The sequence below is a fragment of the Dama dama genome, chromosome 19 (assembly GCF_033118175.1).
Source record: "Dama dama isolate Ldn47 chromosome 19, ASM3311817v1, whole genome shotgun sequence".
Lineage (NCBI taxonomy): Eukaryota > Metazoa > Chordata > Mammalia > Artiodactyla > Cervidae > Dama > Dama dama.
In genome coordinates this window covers 27,406,821-27,434,155 of record NC_083699.1, presented here as the reverse complement: position 1 = coordinate 27,434,155, position 27,335 = coordinate 27,406,821, and the positions used below count along the sequence as shown (strand labels likewise).

General features: G+C 35.4%; 1 protein-coding gene across 4 annotated transcripts in view; it reads right to left on the bottom strand.

The window, feature by feature from the left end:
- NAALADL2 (N-acetylated alpha-linked acidic dipeptidase like 2) overlaps positions 1 to 27,335 on the bottom strand; it is a 1,498,179-nt gene that overhangs the window by 1,168,258 nt on the left and 302,586 nt on the right. For all 4 annotated transcript variants that reach the window (XM_061168361.1, XM_061168362.1, XM_061168363.1 and 1 more), the window contains one exon: positions 23,780 to 23,888. The gene's annotated coding sequence lies outside the window, so the exon portion shown is untranslated. The remainder of the gene's footprint in view (positions 1 to 23,779; positions 23,889 to 27,335) is intronic.

The window sequence follows — 27,335 nt, the reverse complement described above, 5'->3', positions numbered from 1 at the left end:
ATTAACATCTATGTCATCTGCAAAGCTGCCCTAAATCCTGCATTCAGAAAGAAATAAAGATTCACGCTTAAAAATCTTAACACATCTCTGTCAATTAAACTGAAAAAGGCACAAATATTCCTGGCATTCACTTCTATCTCCGACCGTCTCATCTCCTACAGTAAAAATGACAATTTTATGAAAACTTCAAAGGTGCAGGCTGCCCACATTTTAATGTAAGGCCAAGTGTAAGAAGTGAGAGTAGCTGGGAAAAAGGAGTGGAATAGGAAGAAAACTCCCCTGCCTTCCTCCCTCCCTCCCTCCCTCCCTCTCTCTCTTTCTCTTTATTTCCTCAAAAGATAAACCTCAACATTTTCTCTCCATGCTGGTAATGAAACTTGTTCTTTAGATGACAGGATAAGTTCAAATATTTCACAAAAACTCCAATACTGATTTGTCCATAGTGAAGCTGTGAGTGTGTGTCTTAGAGTGTGTGTGTGTGTGTGTGTGTGTGTGTGTGTGTGTGTGTGTGTGTGTGTGTGTGTGTATTATTCAATTCAAATTCAGTCACTTGGTTGGCTTTAATTTTTCCGGCCACTTAATGCATCTTTGTATTATTTTCATGCTGTCACAGAAACAGAACAGAAACAAAGACAAGTAGGAAGCAATCTGTACATATATAATTTCAAGTCCTCCGGAACAAGTTTTGGCCCTATTTGCTTCAGATCATCTTTCAAAATCCAAATAAGACTCACACCACAAGAAGACTACCACTTCTACTTCTATCTGTTTAATCATTCGTCTTATTTCTCCCCTTCTCTCCACTCCCACTATTGCCAGAGTACATATCCTTATTCTCATCTAATCCCAAGTTACTGGTGACTATTTCTATTAATGATCAAAATTTCTACAAATTAATTCTTAAGAACTGTCAACCTTGACATTCTAATGGCAGTGAGATATGTGTTTTGTTTGTTTTCAATTTCTAAGTCTCAGGAAAGGAAGAGATACATATATATGTATATATGATACACAAAATTTGCCCAGATTAAACCTGGACTGAAGCAAAAATGATGAACTATGGCATATATGACCACAAAAATCACCATTTGCAATTCTACTTAGGGTCCAGAAGGTGAGTGAATAATGATGTGTAACCTTAATTTAATGAAAACAGTAGATAGTGGAAAGAAGGTGGCCAGTGGACAGAACAGGTTTTGGTAGTAATTAAATCTTTGCACCCAGGAAATTTTTCAGCCTCTCTGAATCACAAAAAGCAGGTTGGATTAGATATTTCCATGGTCTCTTCTAACACTCTATTATTCTGCTTTCTCTTTCTATGCTTCAGTTTCCTAACTTAAATCAGAGGGGGAAGTCAATCAGTTAATTTTATTTCCAACCTTCTCTAAAATGTTATGGATTTAAAATGGCTTTAGGTTTTAATTTTTGAGTTTTCGATCAGCAGGGGAAAAAAAACACAACAGATATACAGACCTTAAATAATCCAAATTCAAATTATTTTCACCTTATAATTTTCAACAATGACCATTTTCATAGATATTCTTTATTTTCTACCCCATTAACAATAGATATATTGCAAACTCACTGAACTTTCTCTGTTACAGTCAAAGAACGAGTTTATGATGAATGCTACTTCAATATCTTTCTCTTTTAATCATTGGCTTCAGTGCATTCAAAACTAAGATTTCTTTATATTAATTATTATATTCATATATTTCTCTGAACAGAATTGGAAATTTAAATTCATAAAATATTTTCAAGATACAGTCAAATAAATTTAGAATATGTAATATTTACATGTATATTTATATAATATTATATTAATATGTAATATAATAAAATGAGGTCATCCCAATGCTTTAATCCTTATGCACTGTTGACAGCAATGTAAATTGGTACAGTCACTATGGAAAACAGTATGGAAGTTCTTCAAAAAATTAAAAATACAACTTATGTTTGATCCAATAATACCATTGCTGGGTATATATCTGATGGAAATGAAAACAGGACATTGAATAGTTATCTGCACTCCTATATTTATTGAAGCATTATTTACAATAGCCAGGATATGGACACAACCTGAGTGTCCTTGTATAAGTGAATGGATAAAGAATATGTGGTATGTACACCACGGACTACTACTCTGCCACTGAAAAAAAAAAAGAATCCTGCCGTTTGTGACAACATGGATGGACTTTGAGGCTATTATGCTAAGTGAAAAATAAGTCAGACTGAGAAAAATAAACACTTATATGTAGAATCTAAAATAAAACAAAATAGTCATAGAAACGGCATATAAAAATGGTTTCCATGAGCTGGAGAGTAGGAAAAACAGGATGAGGTTGGTACAAAGATACAAACTTTTTCAGCTATAATGTAAAAAAGTTCTGAAAATCTAATGCAAAACATGGTGACTATAACTAATAACTCTGCATCATATAACTGAAATTTGGTCACAGGGTAGAACTTAAATGCTGTCATACATACACACAAAGAATTTATCTAACAATAGATGTATTCATTAACTAGAGAAAGGGAGGGAGAATCCTTTTACAATTTACATCAAATCATCTTAAAGTACAATTTAAATATATAACAATTTTATAGGTAATTATACCTAAAGAAACCTGAAAGGATAAACAAACATAAACAAAATAAAATGGGGAAAAAAAATGAGTCAGCATAAAAATGACCCACATTTCCCCAAAGCATTAATAATTCCTTCTAAGATCTGAACCAGGAATGCCACCTGTGTGAAAGCAGAAAAAGTTATCATGTTTTAATATCGTACTCAAACACTTATATTTGCCTGAGAACAAGGATTCTTTATCTTAAGTGAAACTAACCACTAAGCTAGATTTTAGGCTGTCCTCTTTTTGAACTGACATATATTTCCTTTACCCCTAATTAGCTGTACATCCAGCTAATTGCATCAATAAGTGACTAATTGGTAGGTAGCTCTATAAGTAATTACCTGATTTGCACATGTAAGTCATGTTTATTTCAAATGTACTTTTACTGCGAAGCTTCAGAAATTTGGCTCAAAAGTTCAGGATGATCTTCCCTGGCGGCTCAGTGGTAAAGAATATGCCTACCAATGCAGGAGATTCTGTTTTGATCCCTGATCCAGGAAGATTCCACATGCTGGGGAGCAACTAAGCTCGTGAGCCACAACTACTGAGCCCACACACCCTAGAGCCCATGAACTGCAGCAAGATAAGCTATTGCAATGAGAAACGCATTTCCACAACTACAGAGTAGCCTCCACTCATCAGAACTAGAGAAAAGTCAGTGAAGCAGTGTAGACCCAGCACAGCCAAAATAAATAAATTTAAAAAATTATTTTTTAAAAAGTTCAGGAAGACGAACTGAATCAAAGCCATATCATACCTTATAACCACAAATAATAGAGCATAAATAAATTATTGATTGTGATATGCTATCTGAAGTAATATAAAGATCTCAAAATATCTTCAGATTGTGCTTTCCAGGTATTCATAAAACATAGAAACAAGAGTCAAATATCTTATTTTTCTAAATACCAACAGCTCAAGATGTACTTTGTCAGATCATCTAACCAACAAAGAAAAGTGGCAATCATCTATCTATGAAATTGCAGAAACCTGAATAATCATTTCAAGATTTGAATGAAAGAAAAATAACCCTCTATCCTGGCAATATTACTACAATTACACAACAGTCATCTCCCTCAGCATTTAAATACTGGGAAAATAATAAAAAATAAAAAGGGGGAGAATTGATTTAACTCCTAATCTTTTTTTAACAGGACATTAAATTTCAAATGACTGCAATGGTGAATTTCAGAACTGTTTCAACTACGTAATGCTTATCCTCTCTTTTCCCAATATACCAGTCTCCTTCATGTATTAGTTCTGACAAAAGAAAAAAAAAAAGCATAAGGATGTGTTTTCAAAATACACTGAATTAAAAACTATTTTCTTTCAAAAATATGTCCCAGTAGTTTCTCTTTCTCAGTACCATTACCAAAGATTTATTTCCAAATTGCTCCATGTTAAATGTCAGATTTTTAAATGAAAAATGCTTATCATGTAACAAGTGACTTTGAAGTCATTTAAAATTTTTCAATATGTATACAGGAGGAGATCTCAAATAAATTAGAATAAATGTGTATAGAAAGATTATTTCCTACAGGTGCATCATTTTCTTTCATGAAAAAAATTGGAAACATTCAATAGGGCTTTAAAATATATCATATTAATGATTACAGATTTGAAAGGGTTAGCATTGAACATATAGCCATAGCGATGTGAAAGATTTTAAAATATGAAACATAATAGTTACCTGCAAAGAGAATCTAAGTTTAACAGCATCCTTTATATTCTGTTAGATAAATCATAACACATATGAGCATTTACACATAATTCAGGGGCTTCCTAAGTGGCACAGTGGTAAGGAATCTGCTTGGCAATTCAGGGGATGCAAGAGACATGGGTTCAATTCCTGGGTTGAGAAGAACCCCTGGAATAGAAAATGACAACCCACTCCAGTATTCTTGCCTGGAAAATTCCATGGCAGCAGAGCCTGGTGGGCTACAGCCCATGGAATCGCAGAGTCGGACTCAACTGAGCGGCTGAGCACAGTAGCAGCACACACAATTCAAAGCATTTGCTTATAAAATTTGCTTCTAAAATATTGTCCAAAATGCATTTTACATGTCATATAATGAGTTTTGTAATTTTTCTACTCTGAGATATTAAAAATATCTTTTATTCCAGGTTTAGCACTTTCTTAAAATAGGAACTTGGCAGCTTCTAGTTACTGTTACAATTTGCAGGCATGGTAGTTTTCTCAACTCTTATCAATGTAAAAAACATCAAATGGCTTTAATAAAATAATAACAGGGGCTCCATGAAGATTTTCAAATCAGAATAGTCAAATTCAATTATCATTCTAAGGTAGATACTGCTAACCACTTGTAAATGGATTCTGGTACAGCAGAATTCACTTGGAATAATTATTTTCTTTAGAAGTAGAAGAGATTTAAGACAACATGAAATATGAGACTAGGTGACGGCCTGCAGTGTGCACTGCTGTGGGAAGGCTTTAGGATGAGAGATTGCAAAAGGAAAGTTATATTTAAAGGGCCAATGAAGAACCCTTCGGTACTCTATCGGCTCTATGGGGATCATTAGGAATTAAGAGATCACATACTGGTTTTGTCCAAAAAAGAAATTGTTTCATTCTTTGTCCCTGTTTACTAGATTTGGACAATCACACAATGAGCAAAAATTGGAAGTAAATTTAAAAAGAAAAACTAAGACAACAGAATCATAATTCAAAACGAGTACATATATTTAGTTAGCAACGACAAGGAGAAATTTCTTCTCCAAGAGGAATGAATGCCTATGTTCATAATATTGTCAGCTCTAAGTCTAACTAAAAACCCATGACAAATGGCTGCCTTATAAACCTACACACCTAGAAAGCAGCAACAAGGATGGCAAGATCCCGGCAGAGGCTGTCCAATACTTGTCCACATGCAGCTGCCTCCCTGACAAAGATCTGTGGCCTGCTCTTGGTGACATTATAAACAAATGAGCAATTAAATTCTCTCCCACATGGCATCCAGTCCCATCACTTCATGGCAAATACATGGGGAAATAATGGAAACAGTGACAGACTTTATTTTCTTGGACTCCAAATCACTGCAGATGGTGCCCGCAGCCACAAAATTAAAAGACACTAGCTGTTTGGAAGAAAAGCTATGACAAACCTAGACAATATATTAAAAAGAAGAGACATTACTTGGCCAACAAAGATCCATCTAATAAAAACTATGGGTTTTCCAGTAGTCATGTATGGATATGAGAGTTGGACTATTAAGAAAGCCGAGTGTCAAAGAATTGATGCTTTTGAACTGTGGTGTTGGAGAAGACTCTTGAGAGTCCCTTGGACTACAAGGAGATCCAACCAGTCCATCCTAAAGGAAATCAATCCTGAATATTCATTGGAAGGACTGATGCTGAAGCTGAAACTCCAATACTTTTGTTAGGGGAAGCATGCTGATTGAAACTGCCCACCCTGGCCAGGCACCATAGTAACCATTTGCATGAGTTGTTTTATGACAGGAGATCCTGATAAGGAACACAGAACTAAGCCACCACCAACTGGAAGAGTTCGGGCAAGGTTGAAAGAAGACACTGCGTGTCCGTCCACTTCCCAGAATCCCTCTCGCTAGCATCCATCTTGGCTGAGCGATGCATGCGCCACCAGGAAAGACTCTGAATTAGAATGATTGGCCAAAGACAACCTGGAAACTAATCCCATCACCATAAAACCCAAGACTGTGAGCCACGTGCAGAGCAGTTCTCCTGGGTTCCCCTACCCTCCTGCTCTCCACCCGGGCGCCCTTTCCCAATAAAATCTCTTGCTTTGTCAGCACATGTGTCTCCTTGGACAATTCATTTCCAAGTGTTAGACAATAGCCCGGTTTCGGGCCCTGGAAGGGGTCCCCCTTCCTGCAACACTTTGGCCACCTGATGCAAAAAACTGACTCATGGGAAAAGACCCTGATGCTGGGAAAGATTGAAGGCAGGAGGAGAAGGGGATGACAGAGGATGAGACGGTTGGATGACATCACCAACTTGATGGACATGAGTCTGAATAAGCTTCGGGAGTTGGTGATGGGTAGGGAAGCCTGGCATGCTGCAGTCCATGGGGTCACAAAGACATGACTGAGTGACTGAACTGAACTGAAAATGTGAAGAAAATTTTGTCTGCCCTATCTACAGGGAATGGGAAGTTTAAATAAGATGCACTTGAAATGTTTTGAAAGCCCCAAACATTAGTGAAATAAAAGTTATGATTACTGCATTTCACAGCATAGGAGATACAGTACTAGATTTATTCTGGCCCTAATTCTAAAATTTTACCAACAGATGTACTTACAGATGATTAAAAATTTACTTTACTGGAAAACTAATTTTTAATTAGTTTTGAGCCATGAAAATGTGAAAACACACACAATTCCTGCTCCTAACTTTTGCATATTCCTCTTTTTCAAGACCTAACAACAAACTTTGAGAATACATGAGCATCTTTGTAACTGTATATTTACCAATTAAAAAGGCAACACACCATGTTCATATCAACCTAGGTGCGAAATGAGAATTTCTTCTCTTAAAAATAATGATAAAAATTTGAATAGGCAAATAAATTTGCATCTGGATCTTTCATGTAAATTGTAAAATGGATACATGATCTATTTTTCCTCTCTAAAAACAAATACATTTAAAACATCTGAATCATTCCAGATAAACTGACTGAATGCAAAGTAACAACACAGCATTGACTGCAGGCATTACAGAATAATGCTAATAGTAGACTAATCTCAGTTGCCAAATACACAAATAATTTCGGTAGCAAAAATGCAAAACAGATTTTCTAGTTAATTCTAAATTTCTTGAGAAACAAATCTTATGTTTTCTACCACCAGAAGAAAAAAATATGTGGATGAAAGCACTTCCATTATAACTAGATAGAATGTTTGCTGGCACCCTTTTTTGCATACACATATTTTTCTAAAATCTGTTATAAATTATAGACATAGGCATTTTTATAGATAAAGAACACTGTCTGGATAATGCCCAGTAGGGAACAGCAATTAATCTCATTGTAAAATGTTATTTGAGTTCCATTCTTAGTAAACTAATTGATGCAGCAGTATGAAAAAGTATGCCTTTTCATGATGCAAATGAAAATAAGTTGTTAAACCCATCCTAGAGGAACCAAATATTCATTACAATACAAGACCATTAAGCCATCCAACAATAAGAAAGGGTCTCTGTCTTAGTCCATTCAGGCTGCTGTAACAAAACATTGCAGATGGGGTTGCTGATAAACAACAGGAATTTTTCACACTCTGGAGCTTAGGAATTTCAAGATCAAGGCACTAGCAGATTCAGTGCTTGGTAAGGAGTCAGCTTTCTGGTTCATGTACAGCACTTTCTCCTTGTATCTTTACATGGTGGAAGGGATGAGCTAGGTCTCTGGCATCTCTTTTATAAGAGCATTAATCCCAATCATTAGGGCTCAATGTAGACCTAGTCATGACCTAGTCATGAGGGTCCCACAAAGTTCCCACCTCCTAACACCATTAACTTGGGGGTTAGGATTTCAACATATAAATTTTAAAGGACACATATTCAGTCTATAGTAATCTCCATAGTTTAAGCAGGGACTGGACGAGCATGAAGTTGGTTCCTGGACAGTTTCCCTTCACTGCTAAGCAGCTGATGACAACATGGCAAAAGGCCACCCCAAAGGCAAGCATAAGGCCACACCGGGCAAGGGGCAATGTCTGTCTTCTGAGCCTGAGCACCCTCCCCACCCCTTCTTCAGAACTTGTTCTGCATCCAGGATGCTACCCTTAAGTGTTCCTGTGAATGTACTTCACCAACTCTCTCAACCTTGACCACTGACATATCTGATGACTTCTTATGCCAATGGCACGGCCTACAGATAAGGGAGGAAAGAGAAAGATCATTGAGCATCTACTACATCCCTAGCTCTTTACTAGTTTTATATGTTGTTATTACTGCATCAATAATTAATGAAGGTGAGAAGGTATTTATACAAGGAACTAAACATATTTCCACCATTGTCTTTCACTAAATCATGCTGCCTCCTTGAAAAACATAAAATACATTGTACCCTGGGGAGATATGTGTTTCATCAAGAGGATGAGAAAAGATTCTAAAATGTCAAACTGGGTCACTGTGATTGTCTCCTTTTTGAGGACTGAAAGGAACCAGGACAAGGACCCTCGCTGGTCCCTACTGTGAGCTGCTGATGGTCCAGAGGCACATGAGGGTACCAACTTGTAGACTCAGCTTCCTATAGCTGCAAGGAACAATGATAGTAAGTTTTCATACTAGTATGTACTTTCCCCCTCCTTGCTAATTTTAAAGACATTATAATTTCTGAAAACAAAGATAACATCAATTACTCTACTGGCTCCTCCTGCATTTTGCTAAGAATTCATCATCTATTCCTTTATTCACCTATTCCTTGAATACCAGCATGTCCCAGGTATTTCTGCCAGTTCCGAGGTTTTCACTGTGAACTAGAGGTCTGGGTATCTCCAGACATGTAATTTCTGCTTAGCCCCCAGGCCAACCTTGAAGAAAAATATAGCGTTTTTTTTTTGTTTGTTTGTTTCCAAAAAATATGCGGTAGCAGCAAAAATCAATGGTAAACTAACTATTTTGCAGAAAAGTCAGAGGAAAAGATAAGCATTTCACATGCCATAGGATGCCACTTCCAGAATGCTCTGAAGTCGTGTCTAAATTCTCTCTGGCTAAGCATCTTAATCAAACTACTCTACAATATTACCAGTCCTCATTGACGCCCCAGCCTTGCTAACTGGCTGCCTCAGCCATGAAATCCTTGTGTTTGGTCTCTGTGTTATCACCCACCCAAAATATTTAGCTATTCTTATGCAGAACACAGATGCTTTGCTTAACTTCTCTGGGTTTGAGTACTTCTATCCAAACACTTTTCAGGCAAAGTGATCTCCAAGTATTAGAACTTCCCTTCCTTAACAAAGGCAGCTGATCAGAGAAGACAGTAACAACACAATTCTATTGCCTTAAAGGAGTTTGACTCTATGAAGGAAAACAGATATGTATACAGATAATTACTCTGTGAAAAATGCAAAAGCAGAAATAGATTGGAGATACTATGGGAACACAAAGAAGTGAGGTCTTTTTTTTCTGCCAAAGGGTATTAGGAAACAGAAAAGAACTGTCAGGAATCTTGAAAAATGGGAGATAGGAGTTTTCCAAGTAAGCAAAGTTGAGAAGAGGGCTCTAAGGAGAAAGAAGAACATGAACAAAGGCAAGGAGATACAAGAGGTCAGGGAATATCTGAGAACAAATAGGTCACTGAGGTTGTGAGATCAGGAATCTGAACAAATCCAACCCTGCAGGACCAACCGTATTTCAAAATTCACCTGTTTTTCTGCTCTCATGCATGAGTTTCTCCCTCAGTGCAACTGAAGGTGAAGGTGCTTTATCTTTCTAAGACTAAAGACAAAACTGGCTGCATATATTTGAGCACAAAAGAATAGGATTAATTTAGTAGTTTCATCTTAATTCTGCTCTGAGTTTTCTCAATTTAATAATAATTTTAATGCTCTTTGGCACCAGGTTTTTGACAAAGTTTCTTAAAAAGCCATTATAAAAATACTGATTTTGCTAAAGAATGTACATAGTAAAAACCATTATTCCAGTAGATGGAGCAGAGGTGACATCAGAATAGCTGAACATTGCCTGGCCCAGAATTCATAGCCGAAGTCCAGACACTCCGCAGAGCCATGCAATGGAAAAAGCACATCTGAGAGCAAAGACTGAATGTTACTGAATACTGCTTGGCTAATCACCTAATCTGGACTTAGAAAATCTCATATCCTATTCAAACTGAAGGGGAAAACAACCTTAGGCAAATACCAAAATGATTCTTTAAAGAAATATTGATATTTTAGAGCAAGAAAGCTGTAATTTTGATTTGTTTAAAAGTCTCTCTGTGGTGCTTCACAATGATTCTACATAACACAAACCAGGCTAAAATTCTTAGTGTAGCCTCTGAACGCATGGCTACTTCAATCTCCGATGATGATAATGTGTGTGCGTCTTCCCTCCCAGTTTGTGAATCGTGTGATTGCCTGATATGGAATTATTAAGAAATAGGTCAATAAACACAGCAGGCTACAGGCTTAAAACCTCAGCCTACACAATGGACCTATGAACAAATTTACTGCTTAGAAATTGCAACCCCAGAGTAGTGCATATGTAGACTCATACAGGGGACCATATTAGCAAGTGGAATTACAGACATTATAAGATAACTATAGAGAAGCAGATATTCTGATTAGAATTCTAGTTATTATGTATCAGGCAAATGTCTTAATCTGATGAGGATTATTATTATTCACTTTGCAGTTTTATAAAATATCTATTATAAGAAAATAATTTCTAATAGTCGATAGGAGATATATCTTACTTCTCTCAAGACCTACCAGATGCCTTGCTCTCTCTGTTAAATTATCTGCAAATATGCAGAACTGGATTATTCAAAGGCAGACTGTTATGTGGTTAGGACATAAGCCAAGCAGAGGCAGCTCAAACCATTTTAGAGAAGGTATCTGGCCTTTCATACAAATGTAACAAAAATGTGTACCAAACTAAGAAAAGCAAAAGTTTGTTAAATCAATTTGATCAGATTTCTGACAAAATGGAGAAGCTCATTACCACATACTCAAAAAGTCTCGATTCAATGGGTAAACGTAATAATTAATTTAAGTGTTAGCTCTGCCATAGTGTAGTTACATAAATTTGGAAGAGGCACTTACCTTTTCTTATTGTCAGTTTTCCTTGTTGCAAAATATAAAGATAATGAAACCTCTCACAAAGAATGGTAGTGAGGGCTAAGTGATGTAAGTCATGAAAAACTGACTTAGCAGCCATTATTAATGAGAGTGTTATATCCCTTGAGTGAAAAAGGGCTTCCCTGATAGCTCAGTTGGTAAAGAATCTGCCTACAATGCAAGACACCCCGTTTCTATCCCTGGGTTGGGAAGATCCTCTGGAGAAGGGAGAGGGTACCACTCCAGTATTCTTGGGCTTCCCTTGTGGCTCAGCTGGTAAATGCGGGAGATCCAGTTTCCATCCCTGGGCTAGGAAGAGTCCCTGGTGAAGGGAAAGGCTACCCACTCCAGTATCCTGGCATGGAGAATATCAGAGTACACAGAAATAAATCTGTAAAGAGCCCTTCCATAATCTGGTTCAGTTTAATCTACAGTAGTACCCCATTCAAATGCTCTAGCAAAATATGCCATGCTGCTTTATGCCTCTATATATAACTACACACACACACACACACACACACACACACACACACACACATACACACATATATATATAGTATGGACTATGTAACTCCTACTCCTCCCACAAAATATAGTTCTTAAAGTTAAACATGTTACTTAAGGGGTAATTATTATTAAGTATATTATTCATAAAAATCACTAATAATATATTAAAAATCTACTTCAAGAGTTCAGAAAAGAAATGTCAAATTATACTTAAGCAAACAGAACAAATTAAGAAAAGAAAGAGCAGAAAATAAGAAAGCAAAAAGCATAGCAAAATTAATAAATAAATTTAAAAAGCAGTTATTTGAAAAGAAGAAAATCACTAGTGAGCCTAATTTTTTTTAAAAAAAAGGAATAAAGTACAAACATACAAAATAAATGATAAAAGATAAATAACCACAGTCAAAATATATTTAAAAGAATCTATCTAATAGACTATGTTGTTAAACACTATGAGTAACTTGAAAATTTAGATAAAATTGATAATTTTCTAAGACAACATAATTTGCCAAAATTGACTTTGGAAGAGACAGAAAAATCTAAACACAGATTTGTATAGAAGAAATGGAGAAATATGTCAGTAGAGAAATCCAAAAGCCGCAGTCTCAGATGGTATTATGGGGAAATTTTTTAAATCTTTAAGAGCAAACAATTTCAATGCTTTTAAAATCACTCCAGAATATAGGGTAGTGAAGAGAACATCCTAGTCCAACAAAGATTGTATATATCCACACACAGGAACCAAGTCAATGTCACTTATGAATATAAAAGCAAAAACCCTAAATCCAATGTTATTAGCAAATAAAATCTAGGTGTACACAAAAATAACATTACACCATGACCAAGTAAGGTCTATTCCAAGAATTTAAGAATTTTCAATATTAGGAAATCTATAACAATTTTTATAGCAAATTAATAGATTTCAGAAAAATACTTTACTCTCTTTGAAAGCCATTTGTCAAAATTCAATAACCATTTTGAATTAAGATAGTAAAATAGAACTGATGAGAATTTACTTTATATAATATACCTAACTTAGCCCAAATATACTATCATGTTTAGTAAGATAACACTAGAAGCATTATTAACAAAATAAAAAGCAAGAAAACTTCCCAGTCATCAGTATTACTTAACACTGTACTGGAAACATGTCAAAAAAGTCAAATTTAAAAAAAAATCATAAACAAATTTTTGGAAAGGAACAGGTAAAATTATCACTAACTACAGACAACATAAAAATACAATTGAATGCATAGACTACCTAAGAAAGTTTGAGATCAAACATCAGTTCAGTTCAGTTCAGTCGCTCAGTCGTGTCCGATTCTTTGCGACCCCAAGAATCAACATACTTGGGGGTAAAAAGGTTTTGAGAAAGTTGTATCTGCAAAGTGACTATGACTAGACGAGACAGGTAAAAGAGAACTAAGTTGCTAACTTTCTGTTGGAAGGAAGCAGGCTAAGAAAGCTGCTCAGCCACCGATAAGTGAATACTTTCCAATACCTTCTTTAAGTAACAGAGGAGCATAATAAAAATGAAAGATCCTTCCAGAAGGTAAAGCTAAAAATTCAAAATCCAGAGAGCAAAAACACTGGGGAGTTCTACCCAAAGAGTGGAACTAGGATGTAATTCAACCTATTTCAATCTACTATTTTTTTCCCCTAACTTCAAGGTAATAGGCTGGCAAATATTTACCCAGTTGCATTGTAGAATTGCTAAGGACCTCTGATTGCAATATGGTGACCATTCATCTCTTTTTCAAATGATAATGATTTGTGCCAAGGAAGACAGAATGAAAAAATGCTATCGTCTTCACATGTATATTCATAAAGATGCATATAGAACTGATCATAGTAATAACTGCTTTAGCCTGAGTGGAAACTGGAAAGACTGGGGACCAGGTAGCAGGGAGACAAAGTTTTCTCTGTATATCTTTTAATATTTATGCTTTTTGGAGTTATAGGAAGGCATTCCATATTTATAAAATGAAATGAAAAAATAATTTAAAATATGTCTTAGGACTTAGTGAATTACTGAAAGGGGATTAAGAGATGTAATGTGATGATTACTATGCTCTGGGTTTGATCAATTTAGTGGAATACACCAAGAGAGAAAATACACTATAATCATATCTATGGGAAAGTGAAAGTGTCCAACTCTTTGTGACCCCATGAACTGTATAGTCCATGGAATTCTCCAGGCCAGAATATGGGAGTGGGTAGCCTTTCCCTTCTCCGGGGTATCTTCCCAACCCAGGGATTGAAGCCAGGTCTCCTGCATTGCAGGCAGATTCTTTGCCAGCTGAGCCACAAGGGAAGCCCAAGAACCTTGGAGTGGTAGCCAACCCCTTCTACAGTGGATCTTCCAGACCCAGGAATTGAGCTGGGGTGTCCTGTATTGCAGGCAGATTCTTTACCAACTGAGCTATATCAAAGAAGACTAATTTTCAGACATGCTGAATACTAATTATATCTAAAGCTATTCACTGGTCTTAGAGTGACCAATGATTCAGGTTTGTCTGACTTCATCTGTGTGTTAATCACTCAGTCATGTCAAACTCTGTAACCCCAAGAAATGTAGCCCACCAGGCTCTCTGTGTATGGAATTCTCCAGGTAAGAATACTGGAGTGGATTGCCATTCCCTTCTCCAGAGGATCTTCCTGATCAATAAAGCAGAAGTAGATGTTTTCTGGAACTCTCTTGTTTTTTCGATGATCCAACTCATGTTGGCAATTTGATCTCTGATTCCTCTGCCTTTTCTAAATCCAGCTTGAATATCTGAAAGTTCACAGTTCACATACTATTGAAGCCTGGCTTGAAGAATTTTGAGCATTACTTTGCTAGCGTGTAAGATGAGTGCAATTGTGTGGTAGTTTGAGCATTCTTTGGCATTGCCTTTCTTTGGATTGGAATGAAAACTGACCTTCTCCAGTCATAATCCATATGGCAGCCCTCAAAAATTGAGCCTTAAAGTAATCTCTTTTTTGCTTCAAATGGATATGGTATGGATGATTCACTTTCAGTAGTTACTGTCACTATTTTTCTTCCAACTACTGACATTGCCAACTCTGATTTTAGGTCATAATAATGAACTACCCATCACTGTAAGACTCTGAATGATGTTACTTATGTTTGAAACCTGCTACTGCTGCTGCTGCTGCTGCTAAGTCGCTTCAGTCGTGTCCGACTCTGTGTGACCCCATAGACGGCAGCCCACCAGGCTCCGCCGTCCCTGGGATTCTCCAGGCAAGAACACTGGAGCGGGCTGCCATTTCCTTCTCCAATGCATGAAAGTGAAAAGCGAAAGTGAAGTCGCTCAGTCATGTCTGACACTTCGTGACCTCATGGACTGCAGCCCACCAGGCTCCTCTGCCCGTGGGATTTTCCAGGCAAGAGTACTGGAGTGGGTTGCCATTGCCTTCTCCGGTTTGAAACCTAAGTGTATTGTAATTGTGAGCATTAACAGTTATCTTTCCCTTTTGCCTGTGGATTGTCTATGTACTTTGTTTGAAGGTAAGGGTAATTTAATTTTAGCATTGTGAATATTGTGTCCACAAGACTCTTGTGACCAAAATTTCAGATAATGAAATGTGCGAATTATAATAATGCCAATGTTGGGGTAATCCAGACAACTGTATTATTTTAATAATAGCTAGAAAGACACATACAATTTGATTTGAAGGTAAAGTAACCAAGATAGAACACTCTATACAAAAGGCAGAAAGGATTTGACATTGGACACGGTGGAAAAGGGGATGTGAAAGCATGTAGAGCCTAAATTTTGCAAATCCTAGGTTAAGCAAGCAAGTACTTCTAAAGCAAAAAATTTTTTTAATCTACCCCCAATATACCAATGCTCGGTCAAAAATAGACACTGTAGTCTGTGATCACACCACAAGAGTAAACACACATACTGCCATCCAGCTGATTATTCTATCAATATAAATAAAGATACATTTCCTGAATCAGAGGTTGCAACCATGTAGGCAAACAAAAGGAGAAAATTTTGACAATAGATGTGTTGGCCTAGTGCAGCACAGACCTGATTATCAGACCTCATTAACAACAATCATGCTTTTTACAGTATATCAAGTGATGAACTGAATCATATCAACAATGAAAAAAAATTATTTCCTCTTGTTCTTAGATGCTTTGATTTGGAAAATGGAGTTTAAATCACCTTCTTGATTTTTATAAGGATATTGTAAAACCACAGAGAAGATAAAGAATGCTGGTATCTTGTCCAAATAAGACCCAGACTTTGCCCATTGTATTAGTTTTCTATTGCTGCTGTAACAAATTATCACAAACTTACTGGCATAAAACAACACAAATTTATTTTCTTACCATTCTGGAGGTCAGGATTCTGAAATGACACTCACTGGATTAAAATCAAGGCATCAAGCAATAAATGCTGGAGAGGGTGTGGAGAAAAGGAAACCCTCTTACACTGTTGATGGGAATGCAAACTAGTACAGCCACTATGGAGAACAGTGTAGAGATTTCTTAAAAAACTGGAAATAGAACTGCCATATGACCCAGCAATCCCACTTCTGGGCATACACACCGAGGAAACCAGATCTGAAAGAGACACGTGCACCCCAATGTTCATCGCAGCACTGTTTATAATAGCCAGGACATGGAAGCAACCTAGATGCCCATCAGCAGACGAATGGATAAGGAAGCTGTGGTACATATACACCATGGAATATTACTCAGCCATTAAAAAGAATTCATTTGAATCAGTTCTAATGAGATGGATGAAACTGGAGCCCATTATACAGAGTGAAGTAAGCCAGAAAGATAAAGAACATTACAGCATACTAATACATATATATGGAATTTAGAAAGATGGTAATGATAACCCTATATGCAAAACAGAAAAAGAGACACAGATGTACAGAACAGAATTTTGGACTCTGTGGGAGAAGGCAAGGGTGGGATGTTTTGAGAGAACAACATGTATATTATCTAAAGTGAAACAAATCACCAGCCCAGGTGGGATGCATGAGACAAGTGCTCGGGCCTGGTGCACTGGGAAGACCCAGAGGGATCGGGTGGAGTGGGAGGTGGGAGGGGGGATCGGGATGGGGAATACATGTAAATCCATGGCTGATTCATGTCAATGTATGACAAAACCCACTGCAATGTTGTGAAATAATTAGCCTCCAACTAATAAAAATAAATGAAAAAAATAAATAAATAAAATAAAATAAAATCAAGGCATCAGGGCCAAAAAGCAAGTTATTACCGTGGTTTTTTTACCTTTTTAAATGCTGTAGGGAAGAATCTGTTTTGATTTTCAGGCTTCCAGAGGCCACCTCCATTCTTTTTCTGGGACTCCCTCATATCTTCAAAGCAACCAACATCTGGTTGAATCTATATATCACATCACTCTGACACTAACTCTTCTGCCTCCCTCTTTCACATTTAAAGGTCCTGTGATTACTACATTGGGTCCACCTAACCATTCAAGGATATTCTTCCTATCTTAAAGATAGTTGATTAACAACCTTAATTCTATCTGCTACTTTAATCTCATTTTGTCTTGTAACATAAAATATTCACAAATTCCAGGCGTTAGGAGGTGACCATCTTAGGAGGCTATTATTCTATTAAAAGCAAAGTATCCTTTGCTTTTAGAGGAAAGATAAAGAGTAAAAATCTCTTCCTGTATCATGAGACAGAAAGAAACATGCCATTGTTATTTTGTGTTAAATGAGGTAATATGTGCTTACTTAGTAGCTTTGCTTTTAAATTCTTCATTTATAAGCTCAAATTTATCTTAAAGATTAACAGTAATATAGCTTATAAAATTTAAATATCCAGTAAAAGTTCAAAAAATAAACTGCTCTATCAGAGGTAAGAATGAAACATTATAAAAATATTTCTTTTATATATTATATTTTTATTAGTCCAGTTAATTACTGCTAATTGTCATTTTTAACTCTTCTACTGAAATTTTGTTTACTAACAATTATGTAACAGAAAGGTAAATAATAAGTAATACTATATAATTTCATAAATGCCTATTTTTCATATGCTAATGTTAAAGTAATAATAGACATGAATATTATGTTGCATTATATTATGCTATGTTATATTGGTTTTTTTGGACTGGAATGGTATGACGAGATGGCTCTCTAAACTGTTGATCACTTTAATATTTGGATCTAAGCCAAAGAGATTGATCTGAGCTGGAAGTATTTGGGAGCTAAAAGATATCAATCCCACCTTTGTGTTGCTTTCTACATGCTCACACTACAATATCACACTATCTTGTAATTATTTGTATGCCCATTAAACAGTGAACATTGTGAGGGAAAGTGGGATAGCTTAATTAACTTTGTTCCTCTTGTATTCAATAAAGTGTCTGTCATATAACAGATTGACATAAATATTTGTATGAAATTGTCTCTGAAAAGTTTTAAAGAGTATTTTTAAAAATACTAACATGTTATCTGTGGTGGAAATACTTTATATAAGAAAGAGTAAAAGGAACAAGAGAATGAGTTTTGCAGCAGTATTAAAAACTTTTTAATTAAAAGATGAACATTCAGCTTGAAAAAAAAATCAATTTTAGATACAGTTCTCTTGGAAACACAAATATAAAAAGATGTTTCAAGGACAAGAAAGGACTTCATACAAAGTATGAAATCCATACCATGTAAGTTAATAAAAGATCATATGTCAAATTTGCAAGGAAATGTTACAGATGTATTTTAGTTATATAAGGAAATGAAGCCACTGTGTGTTAAGATAATTTTCATATCAAGTACTAAATGAATTGCTGCCAAACTGATTAAAATGGTTACAAGTTGATATCTTTGAAATTTATATGAAAACATTTATGTAAAAAAGCTTTACAAAAAACATATGAAGTCAGGCAAGAGATAAATAAGAATTGATTTATCTGTATAAAGCTAAAGTTAATGAGTTGGGGAATCTTCCCCTTTAAAATATTACTTAGCTCTTAATGACTGACCTTTGATTCCCTATATGATTATTGTTCTTTTGTTTCATTAGAATAGAAAATTATTTCAAAATTATCTTCTGAGATAAATACAACACTCTTAAAGAAAATATTTTAAAAGTTAATGTAATTTTGATCTTCAAGGACAGATTCTAATAATATAAAAATTACCATTTCTACTATGAATGGTACAATGAAATTTAAATATTTATTTTAGTTAGATTTTGCCCATTTTACATATTTCAAATGCATGATATAGCTCAAAACAAAAGACTATTTCAATGATACTATTAAAATGTAATTTAAAGGAAATAGACTATAAGTCTTCTCCTAACGAAGCTAATCTCATTCTGAGTAGATTAATTTAAAGAAACCATTGTCTAGATGAAATTACATTGCAGGTATGGGAATACTTATGCACACACTATAAAAAGTTCCTCAAGCCTTTTGCCATCACTGCTCTTCCCTATCTTCCCCTTGCATGGAACTTAGAATATCAGCAAGAGTCTATTTCAGTCCACTGAGTTAGAAATGCACAGCCCCTGAGTGTTAGAAGGTTATTTGTGATGCTATGTTTTATTTTTCCATTGAAATGCTACTGTTAGATCATTTAACTGCCCTACTTTATTTTTTATTAGTCTATACCCTAAGGAGAGGCTGCCTCTTAAGGAAAATAAAATGGAGAATCAATTCTGCAACAAATCACATTTATTAACAGGTTAGTGAGAACCTCAAGAAAAATAAAAATTGTGATAATTGCATCTGCTTCAGTTTAAAGAGACCCAGGAAGGGGTGGTAAATGTCAGGCAGCATAAAAGGCCGTTAACAGACTCCAGAATCCAGCAAGTCACTAATACGTGATTTCTAATCACTTTTGTACTTTGTCACTGTTCAACCCAATCAAATCTAATTGACCAGAAAATTTTGGTTAGATTGTACTCAACTATGGCTAAACTTTTATTGTTATTATTCTGGTTTCTTTGTGAACATCTCAACTTTACTGCATCATTAAGCCTTAAATTAGATTTTGATAATAAGAATATTTCATAAAATTTTTCAAACAACTGCAATGTTCACACAGCACTACAGTATGCTTAAATCCACTGTCATGTTTTCAAAAAAAAAAACATTTAAATTGTACCCATTCTTTCTGGGTTATTAAAAACAATGGCACTTTGATCTTAATTAAACACTTCATTTGAAAGCCATGACTAACAAATGTCAAATGCTAAAGGTGAACTCATGTTAAATGCATGTCAGAGCATTTTTCACATCATGTAGGGAATTCAAGTCTGAGGGTTCTTAGTTTCAGAATCACTGATGAGGGATATATACAAGAAAGGTGGCAATTAACTACTTCAATTTAGAAATTGCATTACTTTATTTTCATGTTGAGAATCATAATCTAAGCAATAAATTAGACATATCTGCTGTCAATTCTCTAAAATCTAGAAAAGTAATATAGAAATGATTGTTTGTTGTCTAAATGTCTACTTTGTCCTGATACTCTCTGTGTTACTAAAGCACTGAAAATAAACATACATGAATTTATTCCTGAAAGAGTATAAAAAAAAAATGCTCGTTTTCACACTGGTAATTTTTTTTCTTTTTCTTTTTTTTTTTTTTTTACAAATTGCCTCTATAAGATAAGACAATAAAATAACATTATCAGAAACCTTCATGTAGGTTGTTTTATATTTTATCTGCTGACATTTTCACTTGTTTGCTTATTCTATTTTCCACTATGTACAGCCTTCAGAGGACATCAAGTACATTTGAAAAAAAAAGAGTTAACGCTTTTTGTTAATGTCAGGTGTAATGCCAGTCAAGGAACAGATCTAACCAGTTCTGATCAGTCTGGGCACTAATATGCAAGTCTTTCAGTTCTCAAAGAAATGGACAGAAAATACATTACTTGACAAGATGGCTGGACTATAGCATCTAATATGTAAGTGGAACTGAGTAGGACTCTATGGGTTCTTCTAGGGATAGACCCCTCCCCCATGTCTCTGCTATAGCCTCTCTGAAGTACCCAGATAACAGCATCTCATACATATTTCCTAAATTTTTTCAGATAGCTAATACCAAATGAAAGAAATTAACTGCTTGATGATCAAGAGTATATAGCCCACAGACATTCTGGCATCTAAGGACTGATCACCATCAACCAATAAGAGAACTGTGCAAGAAATGATCACATACTCTGTGACATGCTCCCCCTACTCTCCACCATCCCAACTGGACTTTTAAAAATGCTTTGCTGAAACCCTTCTGGGAGTTTGGAGTTCTTTGAGCACAAGCCACCAGTTCTCCTTGTATGGCCCTGCAATAAACCTCTCTCTGCCCCAAACTCGGACGTGTCAGCTTGTTTGGCCTCACTGTGCATCAGGTACACAAACCAGTCAGCCCTAGAGGAAATCAACCCTGAGTATTCATCAGAAGGACTGATGCTAAAGCTGAAGCTCCAGTGCTTTGGCCACCTGAGGCAAAGAGTCAACTCATTAGAAAAGACCCTGATGCTGGGAAAGATTGAAGGCAGGAGGAGAAGGGGACACCAGAGGATGAAATGGTTGGATGGCATCACTGACTCAATGGACATGGGTTTGAGTACATTCCGGGAGATGGAGAAGGACATGAAAGCCTAGCACACTGCAGTTCATGGGGTCGCAGAGTCAGACACAACTTAGTAATGAACAATAACAACAATCAAAGGGCATCAAAAGCCTTTTAAAATATTATTTCAAAATTACATATCTTAACACAGGAGCAGTTTCTACTAACAAGTGAAAAAATTATCTCAAAGATCTAGCATGTCTCATGCAATACAGCCATTCTCAAAATGATCATACCCGAAGTAACTTGCATACTTCTACAAATGCGCATGATCATTAAATTGAAAACTATGCAAGTAACTAAGAAGGAAGAAGCTGTTGAGAGGGCCCAACTAAAGGCATTAAAACCCCAGTTCCTTCTAATTTTCCTTTTGACACTGGGATAACACACACAGCTCCCCACAGTCACGAGTACAGTTTTCTTGTAGACATATATTCTGGTTTGAATTGTGCCACAGAGACTAGATAAGACTCCCAGAATATATTGACTTGGCTCACTTCCCTTCTTCTACTAGGTTTGTAGTGTAATTACCATTAGCATCTGATAAAATGTACTTATATCAACCAAAATATGGGTTTAAAAGCAATAAAATGTGATCAGAGAAATATATAACATGGTTGTAAAAGTGAAAAAAAAATGTAAAGTAAAACTGATGAAACAAGAAATTTACATTAGAAAGTATACTTATTTAAACTACCATGATTATTTTTCCATATAAAATATGTTTTAAAATATTAGTTAAAACATGAATCAAAAGACACTAGGGCTTTAAAATACTTGTTAAAAAATCACCCAACTAGTCCCAAACAGGTGGTATTTCTCTCCTTTAGTTGTTCACATGATTTTTTCAGTGAAAATACTCATAAAGAGAGAAGCTACTAAACTGGTAATTTACAAAATATGTTTTATGCTTGGATTATAGTACTGGATTCAAAGTTCTCATTCCAGGACAATAAAGAAGGAAAAATAAAACCCTCACAATAAAATATTAAGCTGATTAATTATTATGGTCAAAAATCACCTTTCCCACCAATACTAATGTATAATTCAAAGGGAAATTCAAACCAAAAACTATTCAATTTTATTTCACTTATTTATTTTTAATTACTTAAAAAGGAATAGACACAGAGCTCAATAGAGGCTAGGCAATATTGTGTTTTGCATAGCAACAAAATTTTACAAACATATATTGAGTTGGAAATGACCTTAGAATTTATTAAATCCAGTAGTCAAGTTCAATCCTCTTTCTGCTTCACCCTTCCTCACCCCACATGATTTACCTGTTTGTCCAGCTTTAAAATACTTGAACCTGAACAGCTTTAGAAGAGACACAGCCTCTCTGCCCCTACAGACACCATTCCCTACTGTCTCACACCCAGCCGCTCCATACAATTCATATTAGTATATTACATGTCTCATTTTCAAGGCTCAAGAATTTGCCACCTTTCCTTGTTTAATCTAACTCCTTCATTTCAGAACCTAGAGAATGGTCAGAAGGTTAAAATGGTTCATGCCAATTCCTTATCTATCTTGAAGGTCATGCTGGATCACCTCAGATTTCCTAGCTGTTGGTTCTGTGCTGTTTTTTGAACCTTTGCAATATCCATGTCATTTAAAGTTTTTCACATAATAAGCCTGAACCAGCAGTGGAACATTGATTGCAGCTATTGTTTTACAGTAAAAAAAAGCATTTCAATCATACATTAGCATCATCTGCTCAAAATAGGAGTTCTCCAGGAAGAACTATGAACAGTCTTAAAAATGTGTCTTTACACTCTAATGCCTAAATGGAAGTCCACAGTCTATGTGTGGCCATATATAAACTGATGTCCCACAAGGTCATCAGACCTGTAGAAACTTGGAATAAACAAGAAAAGCAAAAAACATGCCATATCATGATACAAACTGCACTGTTGTCATGATTTTAAAATAAATAATGAAGCAACTTAAGTTTAAAAAGAGAATAATTTGATTGCTTACAATAAAATTACAATTGTACAAAAATCAATTGATACCTCAAAGGCAAGGAAATTGTACCAGTTTTGATTGTCACACAGAAATTATTTAGATAATGCTTTTCCCAAAATGGGCTCAATTCCATGAAATAAAAGATGAATAGAAATTGGAATACATAAGATTTTGTCACATAATGATGCTCACATTCTTCTCTTTTTTTCAAAATTAGCAGCTATTGGCACATTATAGATTAATGCCAAGTCATCTTATTAAAAGTTGATTCAAGAGTAAAAGTCATATTCTGATTAAAACAATTAGATCTTACTTCAGTCAAATGATCCTAGTGCAACCAGAGGGTCTTTGTAGGTCACAGAGCTCTGACAAGCTGAACAGAGGGCTCTTCATCCAGGTGCTTAACAGTCAAAACTCATTTCCTGTTCATAAATTAGAAAAACATAGATGATCAATTTAAATTGGGAGTTGTATTAGATACTCTATCAGTTGGCTTTTGAATTTTATTCTTTAGTTAATGCTTTTCAGAACTATATTATCAGTTCTTTTTAGGGTAAGTAGCCTGAAATTCTTCATACTTTTTAGAAGTCAATAATGCACAAATAGACATTTTTTTTAAGCATGGTATTTTATTTCAAGTATATACACAAACATACAAATACTTTTTTCTCTTTCTCTCATTTTCAAGTGTTTATATTTGTACCTTAATTTAGCTAGCCTAAGTAGGACACTTATCTTGCACCATGCACTACTAAACACAATAAAATATAAAGCAGAAGACATATAACTGGACATGGTGACTTATGTCTATTGAAAGAAGGGATTAACCAAAGGAAGAAATACATAGTAGAAAGATCACATCTAGGACTGAAAACCTGGTACTTCTGTTGAATTACCTCTGTGACATGGTAATTGATGTTATTCCTTAAATATTAATTTAAATTTGGGATAAAAACAGTTGATGACTGTGAGAATTGGAGACACTGTATATAATAACATGCAACATGCTGAGTTCATTTCCTCACATGTACTAGGTGCTCAATAATTGATTGATATTTTGCAGTAGTTTAGGATATTGGCACTCTTTCCCTATTATTTTATATCTTCAAATGCTGATTGGCTATTCTACATTTTATATTTATAGACTGTGATATTAACTAATAATTCCATAATCATAGAACCACTTATTTTTTACTTCCCCTCTTTAATTTTATATTTTCATCTTAGCTTTGAGATATCTGAGAGCTACCCTGTATTTTCATCACCCTTTTAAAATTATCCCTCCAAAATAAGCTATCATTTTCTTCAACCAAGATCAACTTGCAGCATTGCATAAACTTCTGACTAGGGAAAAAAAGATCTTGCCCCATCATTGGGTTAGTTCATTTTATCTTTGCTCTCCTAATTATTTCTCCCTCATTTGAAAATTTCACATCTGCCTTAAGCTTTTTGTAATAGGAAGCAATGTGTCATAAAGTACTAAACTCCCAAAATATAGAATAAAATAATAATTCTGCATTTTTACCTTAAATTTCTTCACTTTCAGGGAAAAATTACTTAAGGTAGATCCCATAAATTCATCCAATTTGGAAGCCTCATCCAACTCTCTTTTCTTTGCTCATAAATTTCAAAGCTTCTTGATAAGAGTAACAAAACTTTTTTAATACAAAAATGATAAGATTTCTAAACACCTATTATCGAATAAAGTTCTTGGCTCAAGATGAGTGACATACATCGTCTATACAGACACATACACACAAGCATGCATATAGGTCAGGACATTCTAGAATATCTCATTTGTGGTGAACAAAAGGATTGTCCAGCGGGGAGGACTGAAGGCCACTGCTGAATTCTCAACTTTTTTTTAAAAGGACCTCAAGATTCTATTTATGGGCATGGTTGTACAATAAATAATCATTGTCTTAGTACCAGCGTAAGCTTCTACTATCCCTCAACATTGAAAATGAAGGAGTCATAATAAAAATGGTATAGGCATGCTTAGAAAAAGACTTAAGTCAAGCTACAAATCACAGGAATTCCAAGTCACATGGGACTTTTCCTTCTAACCCTCTCAGCATCTAACTAGTTAAGATGGCAAACTGCCATCTACATCCCCGCATTTGATTAAAAATTAAACTGTATAGGATGGGCTAGATAGCTGGAAAGTCATGTCATTTTGTCTAAAATAATGCCTTCAATCAATCCCCCTTGCTTTTCCTAACCCCAAATTCAATATTATGTTTACTAAATGAAATGAACTCTCATTTCATCTATTGAAATGCATTATTCAAGATGTGATTTTCTCAAGTTCTTAGAGAAACTTGCCTGAATTAGTTCCTTGTGGACCTTTCAAATATTATTTAAAGTCAGAATACTGGAACAAGAAGGAAGCCTGGAGATTCTCACTCAAATACTCACACAAACACTGACCATCGGTTCCCACCAGACATTTTATTTGATAACAGACTCCATCCAGACCCTATGTCCAATATTTGGGGAATAAAATCTCAGAAATAAAAATCCCCACTTATTAATGGAGAATTTTTCCTCTACACAGAGTCTTTTAAATGATATACACTGTATCAGAAAGACAAAATGGTACAACTCTTTGGAAATTTTCTTTAGTTTTTATGGCTTGATGAAAACATATTAATACTCTAATTTGGGGTTTTCTTAATCACAGTATATAAAAACAAACAAAAGAGCAACACAACTCATACTCTTTTCTAATTTAGAAAACTTTCTCTGGGATTAATATATCATTAACAACAATCTTTTTTCAGGCTGTCATATTACTAGGAGATTATGAAGGATGGCTTTTCATAAAACAGTTTATTCTTGATTCTACTGATCAAGAACTAACAAAAATCCCCTGTTTTCAATTGCCTAAATTTTATTTTCAGTTTAACATCAATTGAAAATCCACCATGAAACAAGCATATAATCTTCAGATATTATATATGAATATTGGATTTTTTAATGTCTTGATCCACATCTGAGATTCTTGACATCAAGGACTATGCCTTGGTTAGCTGTGCCCCCAGGACCTATCACTGTAGCAATATTTAGAGTACATACAACAAGTGTTAATTAAATGGCATCTGTGACTCTGAGCATTTCTAATACTTTCCACATCACAGATCTCCTCACAGCTGGAAGAACACGCTGAGTATTCCTTCCATGTCTTTTCTTGTGCTGACCTTCCTTCCTAAGACATTCATTTTGCTCTCTTTTGCATAGTTTCTCTTTTTGCATAGTTCTCCAAGATTTACATATATCATGAAATATATTCTAGCCTAGGCATTTAATTTCTAATTTTTTTTTCAGATGGATGCCGCACTGAACTCTAATCTTTTGAAGGAGAGTAGGAAAAACAGATTTATACGTCTTAGATATCCCCCCACAGCTCCTGGCTCAAAGTTGGGCATGTAGTTGCTGACTAGTACAGAGGATACAGATGATTCATGAGCTGGGAAAGACACAAGTCCCTTGTGGATGAAACAGATCAGGGATCAGCAAACTATAGGCCAGGAGCTAAATTCAGCCTGCTATCTGTTTTCATAAATAAAATTTCACTGGAACACAGCCACATCCATTCATCTATGTATTGTCTATGGCTGCTTTCCTGCTATAATAGCAGCACTGAGTAGTTGCGACAGGGACTGTCTGGCCCTCAAGCCTAAAATATTTATTATCTGGTCCATCATAAGTATGCCAATCGGTGTATTAGCTCAGTGGTTTTTTAGCACGGGCCCAAGATGAGATCTGAGCCATTCACAGCCTTAACCATTGTGGTAAGATAACGCTTTATAAACCAGTTCTTAAATATTGGTCCCTGAACTGCGGGCACTGACATTATCCGGAAACTT